General features: G+C 46.1%; 1 protein-coding gene across 2 annotated transcripts in view; it reads left to right on the top strand.

The window, feature by feature from the left end:
* The window catches only part of RFTN2 (raftlin family member 2), a 527,077-nt gene that overhangs the window by 184,994 nt on the left and 325,833 nt on the right, over positions 1-16,250 (top strand). The window lies entirely within an intron of this gene.

Here is a 16,250-nt window from a genome sequence, read left to right on the forward strand (position 1 = left end):
CCAGTCGACCCCGGTACACAAGGGCTCAACCTGTGGGGAACGAGGTCTGGTATTGGTGAAGCTCCAGTCGGCCTCCGCTTCCCGTGTGGCCTCACCTCCCGACAGTGGGGACCTGTGGGGTTTCCCCCATAGGTGGCGCCAACACCACCTCGGGCCGTCCACCTCCGCAACAAGGAGATCATGAGCAAAAATGGTACTTTGTTGAATGATTAATATTTCTCTGTTGACAGGCACGAATTAGCCATAATACTTGGGAGACATCATCTGACAATGCCAACACGAACCAGCTCTCAGAGCTCAAGAATTCCTGCACGTGCACATTGCCTCATGAACCTTTCAGTCTTTCTTCAAGCTATCGTATGGACGTGTCCCAGTCTATCTCGCAAAATCAATTCAATTTTTGGGCATTGTGTCTTAAACAGAACGTTAAGTTCTAACAAATAAATAAATAGTAAAAATGAATATAAAAAGACCAAGAATCCTGTAGTTAGTGGCTTCATGGCCTGCATCTGTGGGCACTGGATGTCCATCAAGGATATGCATGTTGTCAATATTGCTGCCTGGGCCCAGACCATGACTTCAACTGCTGCAACTGTGGTCGATGTCCTCGATGATGTAGAAGCACTGAACATGGAAGATGGGGGGCCCTGAGGAAGGTTCATAAGAACACAAAGCCTTAGAGCAAGCGGAACCTGACTGTGAAGGGGTATACAGCAGAAAACCCCAGAACACCTTAAAAGACTGGCTCCAGAGAATTGGTCCAGTCCACCATAAACCTAATACAGGAGACTCAGGGTAGAGAAGGAAACCTAGAGGAAGAGAATACCCATGATATGTAAGTTGTACTTCTGCTTTTGTTTTGTGAACTGTGAAGAATAGGAGAGTTGTTTTTGTTTGTTTCCTGTCATTAAGTAAAAACGTTTCTGAGAGATTTGCCAAAGTCCAGCCTGAATCTGTTCTCTAGCCCAGTAGTTCCCAACCTTCTCCTGGAGGCACACCTATCCAATCAGATTTTCCGGATTGTCAGAATGAATATGCATGAGATAGATTTGTATATACTGAATACCTCATGCATATTCATTAAAGATGTCCTGAAAACCCAACTAGTTCGGTGCGCCTCCAAGAGAGGGTTGGGAAACACTGTTCTAGCCACCCCAAAGACTGCTTACAATACCATAGGGATTTCTGCGGTAAGCTGTGCACATGCACTGAAACCACACCAAAAGAAGAGTGTCCAGATTGTTGTTCACCTGCACCACATGGTGCAGTATCTGCATGAATGCATTCAAAAGCTAAAGCCTCTAATGAAATTGACAGACCCAGAGCAGGCAGACCTCCACCACACAGGAGAAGACTGTGAGAAGCACCTCATTCGTTCCATTTACAAAGCTTTTGATACTTCGATCAGGACTTCTATAGGAGCCTGATAGCTCACTTGTTTGCAAGCAAGTGGCCTCTGAGAGGACGTGCATTATTGTCTTATGGTTGTGACCTGTACAGAGGACAATTTATTTGGTGAGAAAGTTTAAGAACAATGGCTATGATTAAAAAACCATCAATCCACCTTGAAGTTGCTACCAACTGTGGTGGGAGACCAATCGGTCCCTGCCCGCTACTGGTATTTATCCCAGGACAAGCAGGATGCTAGTCTTCACATATGGGTGACATCAGTAATGGAGCCCTATGTACGGTAGGGCTCCATTACTGATGTCACCCATATGTGAGGACTACATCCTGCTGTCCTGGGATAACACCTATTACAAGGTAAGCAATTTTGCTTTATCCCAGGACAAGCAGGATGCTAGTCCTCACATATGGGTGACATCAGTAATGGAGCCCTACCGTACATAGGGCTCCATTACTGATGTCACCCATATGTGAGGACTACATCCTGCTGTCCTGGGATAACACTTATTACAAGGTAAGCAATTTTGCTTTTTCCTACAATTGTCTATTCTTCCAAAAATGTCCCTTTCACTATTTTCAGCATCATTGAACTCCTCCCACTCTTCAGCATGAGCAGCTACTCATCCAATATTGGCAGAGGGAAAGGCACAGAAAAAAAATTAAATAAAATCAAATATATATCAGGTGATACCTTTTTATTGGATTACTATAATACATTTCTTGGCAGCAGCAGATGCAGCCTAAATCCAGAACCAGTTTTTGATTGCTTTGAGATGTACCTTCTCCGGGGGGGAGGGGGGAGGTTTAGTCCTTCCTCCTAGAATGGCTCCATATCACCAGGGACCAGTGGGTCCTGAAAATTGTGGAATATGGCTACTGCTTATTATTTTCTCACCTTCCTCAAACCGAATGGACTTCAATTTTCCTCTTTAGTCTCTCTGCAGCCATGAGGGTGTTCACAAAATACTTTGCAGTAGTGGCAGCTCAGTTCATCTTCAGATAGTCTACATGTTGATATATCTAAATGATTGGCTATTGATGGGTCCATCCTTGTAAGGAGTTCCACAAGAAGATCATATGGCTCCTCCATTCCCTGGATTTCCTGGTAAACTTTGCCAAGTCAAACATGGTTCTTGTTTAAATAATTCAGTTCATAGGAGCATGGATAGACTTGCTTCAAGAGAAAATGTGCCTCCCTGTCGAAAAATCCACATTGCTGATGGCCTGGTAAGGCCTTTCCTTCAACAAGCCCAGCTATCAACAAGATCGGTCCTGGTCCTTCTTGAACTTGAATGTATTTCCCCTGATTCAGGAATGATGAATAAAACGGAAAATGTCATAATGCCTCTGTATCGCTCCATGGTGAGACCGCACCTTGAATACTGTGTACAATTCTGGTCGCCGCATCTCAAAAAAGATATAATTGCGATGGAGAAGGTACAGAGAAGGGCTACCAAAATGATAAGGGGAATGGAACAACTCCCCTATGAGGAAAGACTAAAGAGGTTAGGACTTTTCAGCTTGGAGAAGAGACGACTGAGGGGGGATATGATAGAGGTGTTCAAAATCATGAGAGGTCTAGAACGGTAGATGTGAATCGGTTATTTACTCTTTCGGATAGTAGAAAGACTAGGGGACACTCCATGAAGTTAGCATGGGGCACATTTAAAACTAATTTGAGAAAGTTCTTTTTTACTCAACGCACAATTAAACTCTGGAATTTGTTGCCAGAGAATGTGGTTCGTGCAGTTAGTATAGCTGTGTTTAAAAAAGGATTGGATAAGTTCTTGGAGGAGAAGTCCATTACCTGCTATTAAGTTCACTTAGAGAATAGCCACTGCCATTAGCAATGGTTACATGGAATAGACTTAGTTTTGGGTACTTGCCAGGTTCTTATGGCCTGGATTGGCCACTGTTGGAAACAGGATGCTGGGCTTGATGGACCCTTGGTCTGACCCAGTATGGCATTTTCTTATGTTCTTATGTTCACTTTTTGGGCCTTCAGTGGGGTCTTTAAAGCCAATGGAATCAACTCTATCAGCCATTATTCCACCAAATCTCAGTGAATCGTGGGATGAGAGCATCCCTTTTTAGTGGTGGATGAATCTGGAAGTTCTAAATGTTGATCTCTCGTTGCGCATTCCACTGCATCAAGGTATTGTCCACTGATGCCTCCATCATGGGGTGAGGAAGGTGCACACTGGTGAGGCATAAACCCAAGGATTTTGGTTCCCAGCAGACAGCCATCTATAAATCAACCACCTGGAGCTGTAGGCCATCTGCTATACCCTAAGAGCTCTCTCATACCTTCTTTTAAGAAAGAAAATCTTGATCCAGACAGATAACCAAATGGCCAAGTTCTCTAAAAACAAGCAGAGAATTACAGACTCATATGCCCTTTACAAAAAGGTTCTCCGAATCTGGTCACGGTCAGGACATCACAGTTCCTATGTCCAGGTGAGCAACCTCCTGGGAATCCATAACATGTTTGTGGACAGCCTCAGCAGAATGTTGCAACTGCATGAGTATTTCCTGGATCAGGGAATCACAGGTGATTTTTCAGTTGCTGGGTAAGGCTGGTGATCAACCTGTTTGCCGCATAAGACAATAGAAAGGTCAAGAATTTCTACTCCATGCATCCAAACAGCTACTGATAATTTTTTGTATTTTTTTTTGTATTTATAAAAATTTATTAATCGCTTAACACAATTGGCCTAAGCGATATACATAGTTACATACATAATATTAAAACAATGAAATCACAAAGTTTCACAGAAACTAAAGTCAAACAATAAAATTTCAAACTAACAAGTATTATAAACAATAAAAATCGTCATAGTAAGACTAAAAGAACAAACCACTGTCACATCTATATATGAAGTCAGATGATATTCACTTCATTGCATTACGTCTTAAATGCACGGGCAAGGAGAAATTCTTTATAAGATGTTTTAAATTTCTTAACATCATCCAAAGATCTTAAGTTTCCAATCATCAATCTACTCTTTGCATAATCACCAATTCCTCTAATTGACAGGATAGTTGAAAATGTCCTTCAGAACCAAGCAAGGATTATATCTTGTCAGTCTGTCAATTCAGTCTCTGGTTCCATTAGGAATATCTCTGACTCTCATCACATAGGAAAAAGGCAGGCTTTGCCATCCAAACCTTCCATAACTTGCTGTCACAATGTGGATATTGAATACATAGTAATCTCCTTTTTTTATTATTAAATATACAATTATACCAGACAAAGTATCCACTTTGTCAGCAACACGATAAATATACTTATCAAACAGATACATAAAGTGTGCAAGAAATTATAACTATTTCATTAGTCTACCAAGCAAGTAGAGGAGGAGAAAAGAAATTGAGAAAAAAAGAAGAAACAAATTAAAAAACTGCAATTGCATGAATAATAAAGCTGCATTATACATGTTGGCTGTCAAACTAGATGCCGCAACAGAGGGACCAGATGGTAACAACAGCTTCTTTGAGTCAATAAAGATTTTTAACTGTTCTGGAATTAAAAAACAAAACAGTAATTGTTATACTTAACAATACATTTACAAGGGTATCTCAACAGGAATGAAGCTCCTAATGTTCAGGTTTCTTGGCACAAGGCAAGAAAATCCTTCTTTCTTTCTTGAGTTGCTTTTGAAAGATCAGGAAAAATCCTGAAATTCCTGACATTTTGACCTATATATTGTCCATTTACATTTTTAAAATAAGTTTTCATAACAAAATTTAAATCATTTTCAGAAAAAAATGAAACTAACAAGGTGGCTCTATCTAAAACTTCCAAAAAGGCTATTAAATTTAAATTAACTGTAGATTGTTGGTTCGTTTAAACAGATGGCAAAAAATAGACCTTATTAAAGAATGGTAAAGAGTCCGAAGAAATAGACAAGACTCTGTTAAGTATCTAGATGTTGCGTTCGTGCCTGTTCTTGCCCTCGCTCCACCTTCTCTACCTTTGTGGCGACTCCCTTTGGTCTGACAGACAGATGCTGCTGCGGCTTCTCCTCGCTGCTTCTCCCTGGAATCCCCGGGCTGGCCTGACGCTGCAGATCTGCCATGTTCCTGATGACGTATAGGCGCACGCGCGCACTCCAGAGTTTGTACGGGCAAGGGCGCGAACCTCGGGGGCGTCTCCCCGTAGTGACTTCATCCGCTTCCAACTTAAAAGGTCTTTGATTGCAACTACGAATCGAGTTAGCAAGGGGAATTCTTTCTTTGCTGCTCTGCCCCTACAAACTTACCAAGGGGTACCCGCTCCTCGGGGGCCCCACTCTCTCTTCTTGATTTCAGATTGCTAAGACGGGATCCGGTACTCGCTCCACGAGGGCCTACGTCCCTGAATGCTCAAAAGATTCCTAACTGCCTGGAAGCGATCGCAGACGTGAACACTGTGAGTTCTATTACAGATAGGAACCGGTACTCGCTCCACGAGGGTCTATGTTCCTAATCTCCGAAGACTCTCTTCTGTCTAAGACGTTATCGCAGGTACGGAGATCGTGAGTTATTATTGCAGATAGGAACCGGTACTCACTCCACGAGGGCCCATTTTTCTAAAACCCTTCAAAACTCTCTTCTATCTCAGAAGCTATCGCATACTTATAACTGGTACATTACTATTACAGATTGCAGATAGGAACCGGTACTCGTTCCACGAGGGCCTGTGTTCCTAAAACCCTCCAAAGACTCTCTTCTATTCCAGAAGTCATCTCATACACAGATATTGTGAGTTCTTTTTTCAGACTGCATATAGGAACCAGTACTCGCCTACGGCTCCTGTTCCTGAATATACTGAAGACTCTCTGTTGATTAGAAGCCATTACTGATATCTACAATTGTGAGTGTATCATCTGCTACTGGTTATGTATCCAGCGTACCCTGTCCACTCACTACCTATAGTCTCTCTCTACAGCTCAGCAACCTAGAGACTGCAATTCCAGTATCTGAGAGACTTCAGCCCTGCCGGGCTCATCAGCTCACTACTGCCACCTCTGGTGGTTCTACTTCCTGTCTAATAAAGAACTATCAGGCCGATACAGTACAGTGCGCTCCAACGGAGCGCACTGTACTGTATCGGCACCTAATAGCGCCATCAACATGTAAATGGCGCAAATGTAAAAACTGCTTTTCTGTGCACCCTCTGACTTAATATCATGGCGATATTAAGTCGGAGGTCCCGAAGAGTAAAAACAGTAAAAAAAGAAAAAAAAAAATTTTAAATGTGCCGGCGGCTGTCGGGCCGAAAACTGGACGCTCAATTTTGCCGGCGTCTGGTTTCCGAGCCTGTGGCTGTCAGCGGGCTCGAGAACCAACACCGGCAAAATTGAACGTCGGCTGTCAAACCCGTTGACAGCCGCCGCTCTTTTTGCCCGTTTCTACTGCACCACCTAATTTAAATACAGAATCGCCCGCACAGGCGAGTGGCCTGTGCACGCACCGGGAGAGCGGGGGTTCGTCCGTTCTCCCGCGGACTTTACTGAATCGGCCCGTGTGTTTGTCTCCATACTCCAGCCTAGCCGGTGGCCCCTCTCAGGATATCCTCCTGGGGGCGCTGCCATCGGCCCAGGGATTCACCAATTTCCATTAAGTGTTTATTCCTTACACTACTAGAGCAGTATCATACAGACTTCCACTCTGTGGAAGCCAACCCACAATAGATCATTAACTCCGCCTACGGAGTATTACAAATTGCTAGCTCCTCCCCTTGGGGGAGCAGCATTGAACAGATTGCTGACTCCTCTCCTTGGCGGGGTGATCCATAACATACTGTTAACTCCCTATAACAAATTGCTACTCCTCCCCTTTGGCGGGGGAGGAGTACCCTCTGGGGAGCAGATTTATAACACTAGATGAATAACTCATGGTGCCTCACCCACTACCCTAGGAAAATTTAAAAAAAAAATGAAAGCTCAAATATCTCAGTCTATTTTCTTTTTGTTTTTAATTCTTTATTTATAATTTTATAATTTTTTATAATTTATTTATAATTTTTCAAATATATACACAAGCACAAGTCTTGTACAGAAAAAATTAGGGTAATATAGAAAAGGCTTATAATGGAAACCAATGTTAAACTCAAGAAAAATAAACGTGCAAAATTACCCTAAACATAGCCCACTAAAAAAGGGTTAGAAGGATCATGGAACAAACTGAACAAGAATTATCAAAGTAAAAAAACTGACATAATATAAATTATACTGAATCAAAAAAGCAGAGCCACCTACTATGGTTATCTAATATATAGCAGAAAAGAAGAGGCTAAACATGTAATATCAAACTATTATAAAGTTCAGAGAACAAATGTGTAAAACTGTATCATTCAGTAACATACAATATAAGCCATAGCATCAGGTTTCAGGTTCATAAAATGCAGTAACCCGACTCTTGCCTCGCAATGGGCTGCAAATGGTGTCAGAATCTGTTGGATTCGTGGACCCTTGAGCCTGCTGGGACAGATGAAGACTCACCGTGGGAAGACCCACAGTGGATGTCGAAGCTGGGAGGTGGTACAGAGCAGGAGAAAGAAGGGATCTTCACCACTGGAAGCCCGAGGTCCCCCCAGGAGGAGCCCGTGAGGACCCGAGCCGCTCGGACTTGCGTGCGGTCTCCTGTGGGCAGTGTCTGAAGAGGAATTCCAGAGGATGGAGAAGAGTAGGGCTGAAGCCAGGAGGCCAACTGGAAATTCACCACTGGAAGCCCGCGATCCCCCCTGAGAGGAGCTAGTGAGGACCCGAGCCGCTTGGACTTAGGAGAGGCCTCCTGGAAGAAGCCAGAGTCTGGAGACAGTGGACGAAGCCGGAATCAGAAGCCAGTGGACGAGCCGAAGTCAGAAGCCAGTAGTCGGAAGCCGAAGTCAGAAGCCAGTAGTTGGGAGCCGAAGTCAGAAGCCAGTAGTCAAAAGCTGGGGTCAGAAGCCAGTAGATGAAAGCAGCAACTAGTAACTCTCAATAGAGAGTGAACCTCGTTGTAAGGCAAAGCATAGGCCTAGTTGCAGGGGTAGATACCCCTGCAGCGTCTGACATCATCTGTGAGTTGCTTCCTCTCTTCCCACGCTGGCCCCTTTAAATCTTGAAACCCTGCACGCGCGCCTAGGGGGCGGGGCCAGGCATGGCGGATCGACGGCGTCTCCCTCGATGAGAGAGCGTTGCGGCAAAGGCCGGGACAGGCCTAGCCGGCCGAGAAAGCGTTGCAGCGGCCTGGGCCAGCCCCGAGGTAAGTGAAGGGACCGGGGCACGACCCGGGACCGTAACAGTACCCCCCCCTCTTACGCCCCCTTCCCGGAGGCTTGAGCTTAGCGGGATGATCCAAATGGAACTGGCGAAAAAGACCCTCATCCAAGATGTTAGAGGCTGGTTCCCACGTATTCTCCTCAGGGCCATAACCTTCCCAGGAGAGGAGATACTCCCATCGTCTGAGGTGGAATTGCACATCCAATACCTCTTTCACTTGGTAGACACTGTCCTCCTGGGCCGCGGGAGCGGCAGGTTCAGGGATCTTGTTGTGGAAAATGGACAAGACCAACGGCTTGAGCAATGAAACGTGAAAAACGTTATGAATCCTGAGCATAGAGGGAAGGCGGAGTCGGTAGGAGACAGCACCCACTCGTTCTGTGACTGGAAACGGGTCAATGTACTTCGGAGCCAAGCGCATAGAAGGAACCCGCAGGTGAAGGTGTTTGGTACTTAACCATACCTTGTCCCCAGGATGGAACGTTGGAGCTGGACGTCGCAGATGGTCCGCGTACCTCTTTGCCGTGACTGCTGTGCGTTCAAGTTTCTCCCGAGTAGAGCCCCAGAGGCTGCGTAGCTGTTGAGCTGTGTTACATGGCTGGTGACGGAACAGCCAATGGCAAAGGAGGTTGGAGACGTCTCCCATAGACAACCTGGAAGGGAGGCCTACCGGTGGCCGAATGCCTATGGTGTTTGTAGGAGAATTCTGCCCATGGAAGTAAAGTCACCCAATCATCTTGTAGGTCTCCCACAAAGGCTAGGAGGAAGGCTTTCAAGGACCGGTTTGTGCGCTCCGCTTGGCCATTGCCTTGGGGATGAAAGACGGTCATGAAGTCCAACTGGACCCCAAATTTTTTGCAGAGTGCTCTCCAATAATTAGCCGTGAACTGTGAGCCCCGGTCGGAGGCAATATGGAGAGGAAGTCCGTGTAGGCGAAAGATGTACTGGGCGAAAAGGCTAGCGAGCTCAGGTGCCGTTGGTAACTTAGTGAGGGGGACAAAGTGGGCCATGTTTGAAAACCTGTCGATTGTGACCCATATTATGGTTTTCCCTTCTGAAGGTGGCAAGTCCACGATGAAGTCGGTGGACAAATGGGTCCAGGGCTCGGTAGGGATAGGTAATGGCTGAAGGAGCCCCCACGGGCGATCAGTCAGTGTCTTTTGTCGAGCACAGGTCGGGCAGGAGCTGACGTAGAGACGAACATCTCTCCTAATCTGAAGCCACCAATAATATTTGGTCAGTAGATCCAAAGTCCGAGCGACCCCCAAATGCCCTACGGTCAAGGAGTCATGAGCCCAAGACAATACCTTCTCGCGCAGGCGAACAGGTACGACTGTCTTACCCATAGGAACCACCTCTGAAGCTGCAAGAAGGACTTTGGCTGGATCGAGAATATAACGGGGTGGCTCCAGGTTATCCTCTGTTTCAGCTGTGCATGAGAGGGCGTCGCTCTAATGTTCTTGGATGCTGGCCTGTATCGGAGGAGGAAATTGAACCGGCTAAAGAAGAGTGACCATCGTGCTTGTCGAGAATGAAGGCGTTGGGCTTGGCACAAGGATTCCAGGTTCTTGTGATCCGTATAGACGATCACGGGTTATTAGGCTCCCTCCAGCAATTGTTGCCACTCCTCCAGTGCGAGCTTGATGGCCAGGAGCTCCTTATCGCCAATACTATAATTTCTTTCCGCCAAAGAGAATTTTCGGGAGTAATAGGGACATGGTAGGGATTTGCCTTTCGTGGATAACTGGCTCAGGACAGCCTCTACCGCAACATCAGATGCGTCTACCTCCACAATGAACTGATGCTACGGATTAGGATGGTGGAGACAGACATCAAGGAGAAAGGCTTCCTTCAGCCTCTGGAAAGCATCTATTGTCATCTGGGACCAATTCTTCGCATCGGCACCCTTCCTGGTAAGGGCCGTAAGCAGTGCCACCATCCGGGAGTAATGGGGTATGAACTGGCGATAGAAATTGGCAAAGCCCAGGAAGCATTGTAGGGCCTTGACCCCTACCGGCTGTGGCCAATCCCAAATGGCCGCCACTTTATCAGGGTCCATATGGAAGCCCGTGGAAGAAACTATATACCCGAGGAACGGCAAGGATTCCTGCTCGAACTGGCACTTCTCTAACTTAGCAAAAAGACGATTGTCCCGAAGCTTCTGTAGTACTTGCCGCACTTGTACTCGGTGCATGGACAAATCCTTAGAGTATATCAACACGTTGTCTAGGTACACTATAACCGAGGTATGCAACATATCCCTCAAGACCTCATTCATGAGGTTTTGAAAGATCACAGGGGCGTTGCACAAGCCAAAGGGCATGACTAACTATTCGCAGTGCCCGTCTCTAATATTGAAGGTGGTCTTCCATTCGTCGCCGGGTCGTATCTGTACCAAATTGTAGGCACCCCGGAAGTCCAACTTGGTAAAGACCTTCGCTCCTTGCAGCCGGTCTAGTAACTCTGGAATCAAAGGCAAAGGGTACCTGCCCCGTTGCGTGATGGCGTTGAGGCCACAGTAACCAATGCAGGGTCGGAGTGACCCATCCTTCTTGGCCACAAAGAAGAACCCGGCCCCGTCAGAGGACCGAATGAAACCTCTGTCCAAATTCTCTTGAATATATGAAGACATAGCCCGAGTTTCCGGAAGCGGCAAGGGGTAAACCCGTCCTCTGGGAGGCGTGGTGCCTGGAACCAAGTTAATGGCATAGTCAAAGGGCCGGTGTTCCAGGAGAAGTTCAGCCTTCTCCTTAGAGAAGACATCTTCAAAGTCTTGGTACTAAGGCGGGAGTGCCATGGGTGTGGTCAAGAGAGGCAGAGTGGGATGAGGAATACTCGTCAGCCAGGAGTCAAAACAAGACAAGACCCAAGATGCAATCTGACGAGTGTCCCATTGTATGACTGGGGAGTGTTTCTGCAGCCAGGCTAAGCCCAAGATGATGGGATGCATGGATTTCTCCAGTATAAGGAAAGAAATCTCTTCCACGTGCAGGAGGCCGCTGCAAAGAACCAAGGGCTTGGTGCAGGTAGTAATACTCCCTGTAAGGAGAGTTCCGTGAATAGAAGACACCCGCATAGGAGGGATTCGGGGTTGGACCCCAATCTACAACTGCTGGACGAGGACTGTGAGGATGAAATTCCCTCCGGCTCCAGAGTCGACCAAAGCCAGCATATCAAACGTACCCCTAGGGTAGATGAGGGTAACTGGTACAGTACATGAGGAGGCGGAACATGTATTACCTAGGGTCAGCTCCCCATTGATCCCTAGGTTCTGGCGTTTCCCGGCCGCTCACCACATCAGGCTAGGAAGTGCCCCTTGCCACCGCAATATAGGCACAGACCTTGAGCTCAGCGCCATCTTCTCTCTTCCTGCGAGATTGGACCTCGACCCAACTGCATAGGCTTTTCATCTTGGTTCCCGGGAGAGGCTGAGGAGGAGGGTACCAGTCGGGGAAATGTAGGCCCAGAGTTACTGGTTTTACAACCGGACCTCCCCTCCCGAAAATGGCGTTGGATACGGCGGTCCACCCGTCCAGCCAGATCGATCAGGCTGTGCAGGTCATCCGGGAGGTCCCTCGCCGCCAGCTCGACTTGGAGTCTTGAAGAGATGCCTTCCAAGAATATGCCGTGGAGGCTGTCGTCCCTCCAGTCTAACTCGGCTGCCAGGGTACGGAATTCCACCGCATACTCGGCAAGGGACCGGTTGCCTTGGCGTAGCTGAAGTAACTCAGAGGCGGCAGTGGGCCTGCGAGAAAGCTCATCGAAGATATGTCGGAAGGCAGAGACAAACTGTTCCAGATTCCCCAGAAGGGGATCTTTATGCTCCCATAGCGAAGAAACCAAGACCAGGGGCTTCCCGTCCAGCAAAGAAATAATATAACTGGTCTTAATCTGATCCGTTGAAAACTGGGAAGGCAGCAGATTGAATCGGATAAAACACTGATTGAGGAATCTGTGGCAGTACTTCACTTACCCCGAGTACCATGCAGGTGCCGGCAGCTGTGTGGGCGTCGCCGGTCCTGGATCGGCCGCGGCAACTGGCACAGGAGGTACTAGTTCAGGTGTACCATCAATCCGAATGGCCAGTCTCTCTACGGTCTTCATCAGGGCATCCAGACAGATTTGCCGTTGCTGCAGACGCTGGGCAAATCCGGGGATGGCCTTTAAGCCAGCCACATCCGCCGGATCCATGGCCTTGCAAACTGTTGGATTCGTGGACCTTTGAGCCGGCTGGGATAGATAAAGACTCACCGTAGGAAGACCCACAGTGGATGTCGAAGCCAGGAGGCGGCACAGAGCAGGAGACCGGAGGGATCTTCACCACTGGAAGCCCGAGGTCCCCCCGGGAGGAGCCCGTGAGGACCCGAGCCGCTTTGACTTACGTGCGGTCTCCTGTGGGCCAGTGCCTGAAGAGGAGTTCCAGAGGATGGAGAAGAATAGGGCTGAAGCCAGGAGGCCAACTGGAACTTCACCACTGGAAGCCCGCGGTCCCCCCGAGAGGAGCTCGAGAGGACCCGCGCCGCTTAGACTTAGGAGAGGCCTCCTAGAAGAAGCCGGAGTCTGGAGACAGTGGACGAAGCCAGAATCAGAAGCCAGTGGACGAGCCGAAGTCAGAAGCCAGTAGTCGGGAGCCGAAGTCAGAAGCCAGTAGTCGAAAGCCGGGGTTAGAAGCCAGTAGACGAAAGCAGCAACTAGTAGCTCTCAATAGAGAATGAACCTCATTGCATGGCAAAGCATAGGCCTAGTTGCAGGGTTTAAATACCCCTGCAGCGTCTGACGTTATCTGTGGGCTGCTCCCTCTCTTCCCGCGCTGGCCCCTTTAAATGTTGAAGCCCTGCGCGCGCCTAGGGGGCGGGGCCTAGGCTCAGTGGATCGACGACGTCTGCCTCGATGAGGGAGCGTCGTGGCAGAGGCCGGGACAGGCCTAGCCGGCCTCGAAAGCGTCACAGCGGCCCAGGTCGGCCTCGAGGTAGGTGAAGGGACCGGGGCACAGCCCGGGACTGTAACAGTATCACACCAATGAATCAACCATCTGCTAATCGGCTCTACCTATGTTTATTCTATTAGAAAAATTTTACTTATCTGAATGTGGATAACTTCTCATAAATTTAGAAAATATCCTTAAATCCGACCATAACTCAAAAGTCCACGCCATGTGCTCTATTCACTGCTTATACAAACAAAAACCTGACACAGGCCAGTGTTTCAGCAGCTACCATTGCCTGCTCCAGGGACTCTCAACTCTACAAATAAAACAAAAAAATTTTCAATGTTATTACAAAATTAAAACATATAGGCAAAACATGCCTGTCACACAAAAAAAGTGATCACATACTAATGCCTGCGACTCACCCAGCTTCCTAGCTCACCAACCCTAACCAGAAACCAACATTTAAAGGTCCTATCGTTATGTCACAGCCCCCTTTTTTTGATGCAACCTAAAACAGCTAATCACACCACTAGAAGCCTTAACAAAATCCCCAGGCTATTTCTTTGTTTAATTCGAAGGGTTCAATGGTGTTTAAAAAATATCTCCACTGATGTTCCTTTCTGACCAGTACCCGGTTCAAATTACCACCCCGTGTGTCACGGGTAACTTGTTCCAAAACTGCAAAAATAAAATCTGCAAAGGTGTGTTGCATGATTAGGCTATGATTCACCTACAGTGCATCAACTTTCTGTCACATTAAAGCACTATGATGCTCGATCATCCTGGTATGTAGTTGTCTAATCGTTTTTCCAATGTACAACAATTTACATGCACATCACATAATGGGATAGATTTTAAAAGGTACGTGCGGGCGTCCACGTGCGCACGTTACCCGGCGCATATACATGGACACCCGATTTTATAACCTGCGCGCACATGTTATAAAATCGGGGGTCGACACGCACAAGGGGATGCACAATTGTGTAACTTGCACGCGCTGCCGCCCGCGGCCTTCCCCCATTCCCTACCCCCTACCCTTACCTTCCTACCCCTTCCCCTAGACTTCCCGCCCCCTAACCTAACCCCCCCAAATTTTTATTTTACCTGTTGCGCCTGCCTCCAAGTAGCGTTCGCCAGCACGTGATCCCCCAGCACAGCAGCAAATGACCTCTGTACCAAGGGCATCTAGCCCCGCCCACTCACCAATGCCCCGGGACATATGCGCGTCCCGGGGATTTACATGCGTGACCAGGCCTTTTAAAATAGGCCCGGCGCGCATAACGTTTTTAAAATCCGGGCCAATATATACTAACCCTGCTGAAACGCAGGAGGTAGAATAAGAAAGTTTATGTTTTGATAGCTTCTCAAAAGGAAAAACATTTCCATTGGGTAAACCAAGCAACCCCCTCAGGGGTGATCTCCGATGTTCACTTCTGCAGTTGGTTGCAGCTCACTATCATTAAAATTAGAATGAAAAACTTTAGTGCAAATATTCTGTCCCCTAGTAAACGCAAAAAGAGGCATGTGACAGAACAAAGAATCAAGACAGAGAATATTCCAATGTTTTCTGATGCATCATTGGATTTTAAAAATTTGGGGAGAAAACCGCAAAACACATACTAATCGATTTTCTTGAGATTTGGGCTTAGGTTGTAATAATAAATCCTGGTTGATCCATCGTGTGCGTTTGTAAGCTTTATTGATCAAACATTGTGAATAACTGCGTTTGGTAAAATGTCTCTTTATTTCCAAGGTTTTACATTTAAAATCTGTTACGAGAGGAATATGCTCTTCTTACACAGAAAAACTGACTAACGGGTAAGTTATCCTGAAATCATTGTGGATGACAACTTCGATAATCTTTTTTTTTTTTTTTTAATTTTATTTTTATTAAACTTATATAAATCATTACAGAAGATAAAACACAGATAGATCTCCAAATACTTGAAACAAAACACACATTTCAACTTTACAGAAAACATCTTTTGATCTCATCTGTGATAATCTAGGACTGGTACTGAAAGTAATAACGAAACCTGTCTAATATGCAGAAAAAAAAAAAGAGCAGTATTTTATAAGCAATTACCAACAAATAACTGTGTGTGAACTATATATATCTTTTATTTGCTCCTTCCTTATTACTAGGGTATATTACGATGGAATTAGGCATCTAGGTATTCTTGCAGCTGATCTGGATAATTAAATACGTATCTTGAATTCTGATATGTTAGAATACATTTGCAAGGAAAACGCAATACATATTTTGCTCCTTTTTGAATAACCCTTTCTCTCATGGACAGAAATTCTTTTCTCCTCAATTGCGTGGTTAATGAAACATCTGGAAAAATTCTAATTGGGGATCCATGAAACTGTGAATTTTGATTTCTAAAATATAATCTAAGTATTAGATCCCTTTGAGAAATATCTGCACACTGAATAATTAAAGTGGCACGATTTTTAATCTCTAAATCTGATGACTTTTCTAACAGCTCAGATACATTTATATCCTCATTTAAATTTCCTTGAGTTTGTTCTGGTCCTTCTGTGCCTTCTATTCTCTGAGTTATATAATATATCCTGGATATTAAAGGAAGTGAATCTTCTGAATATTTTAGAATATTTATTAGATAACTTTTAAACAGTTCTCTAGGAGACAGCAGATGGGT

The sequence above is a fragment of the Rhinatrema bivittatum genome, chromosome 6 (genome assembly GCF_901001135.1).
Source record: "Rhinatrema bivittatum chromosome 6, aRhiBiv1.1, whole genome shotgun sequence".
Classification (NCBI taxonomy): Eukaryota; Metazoa; Chordata; class Amphibia; order Gymnophiona; family Rhinatrematidae; genus Rhinatrema; species Rhinatrema bivittatum.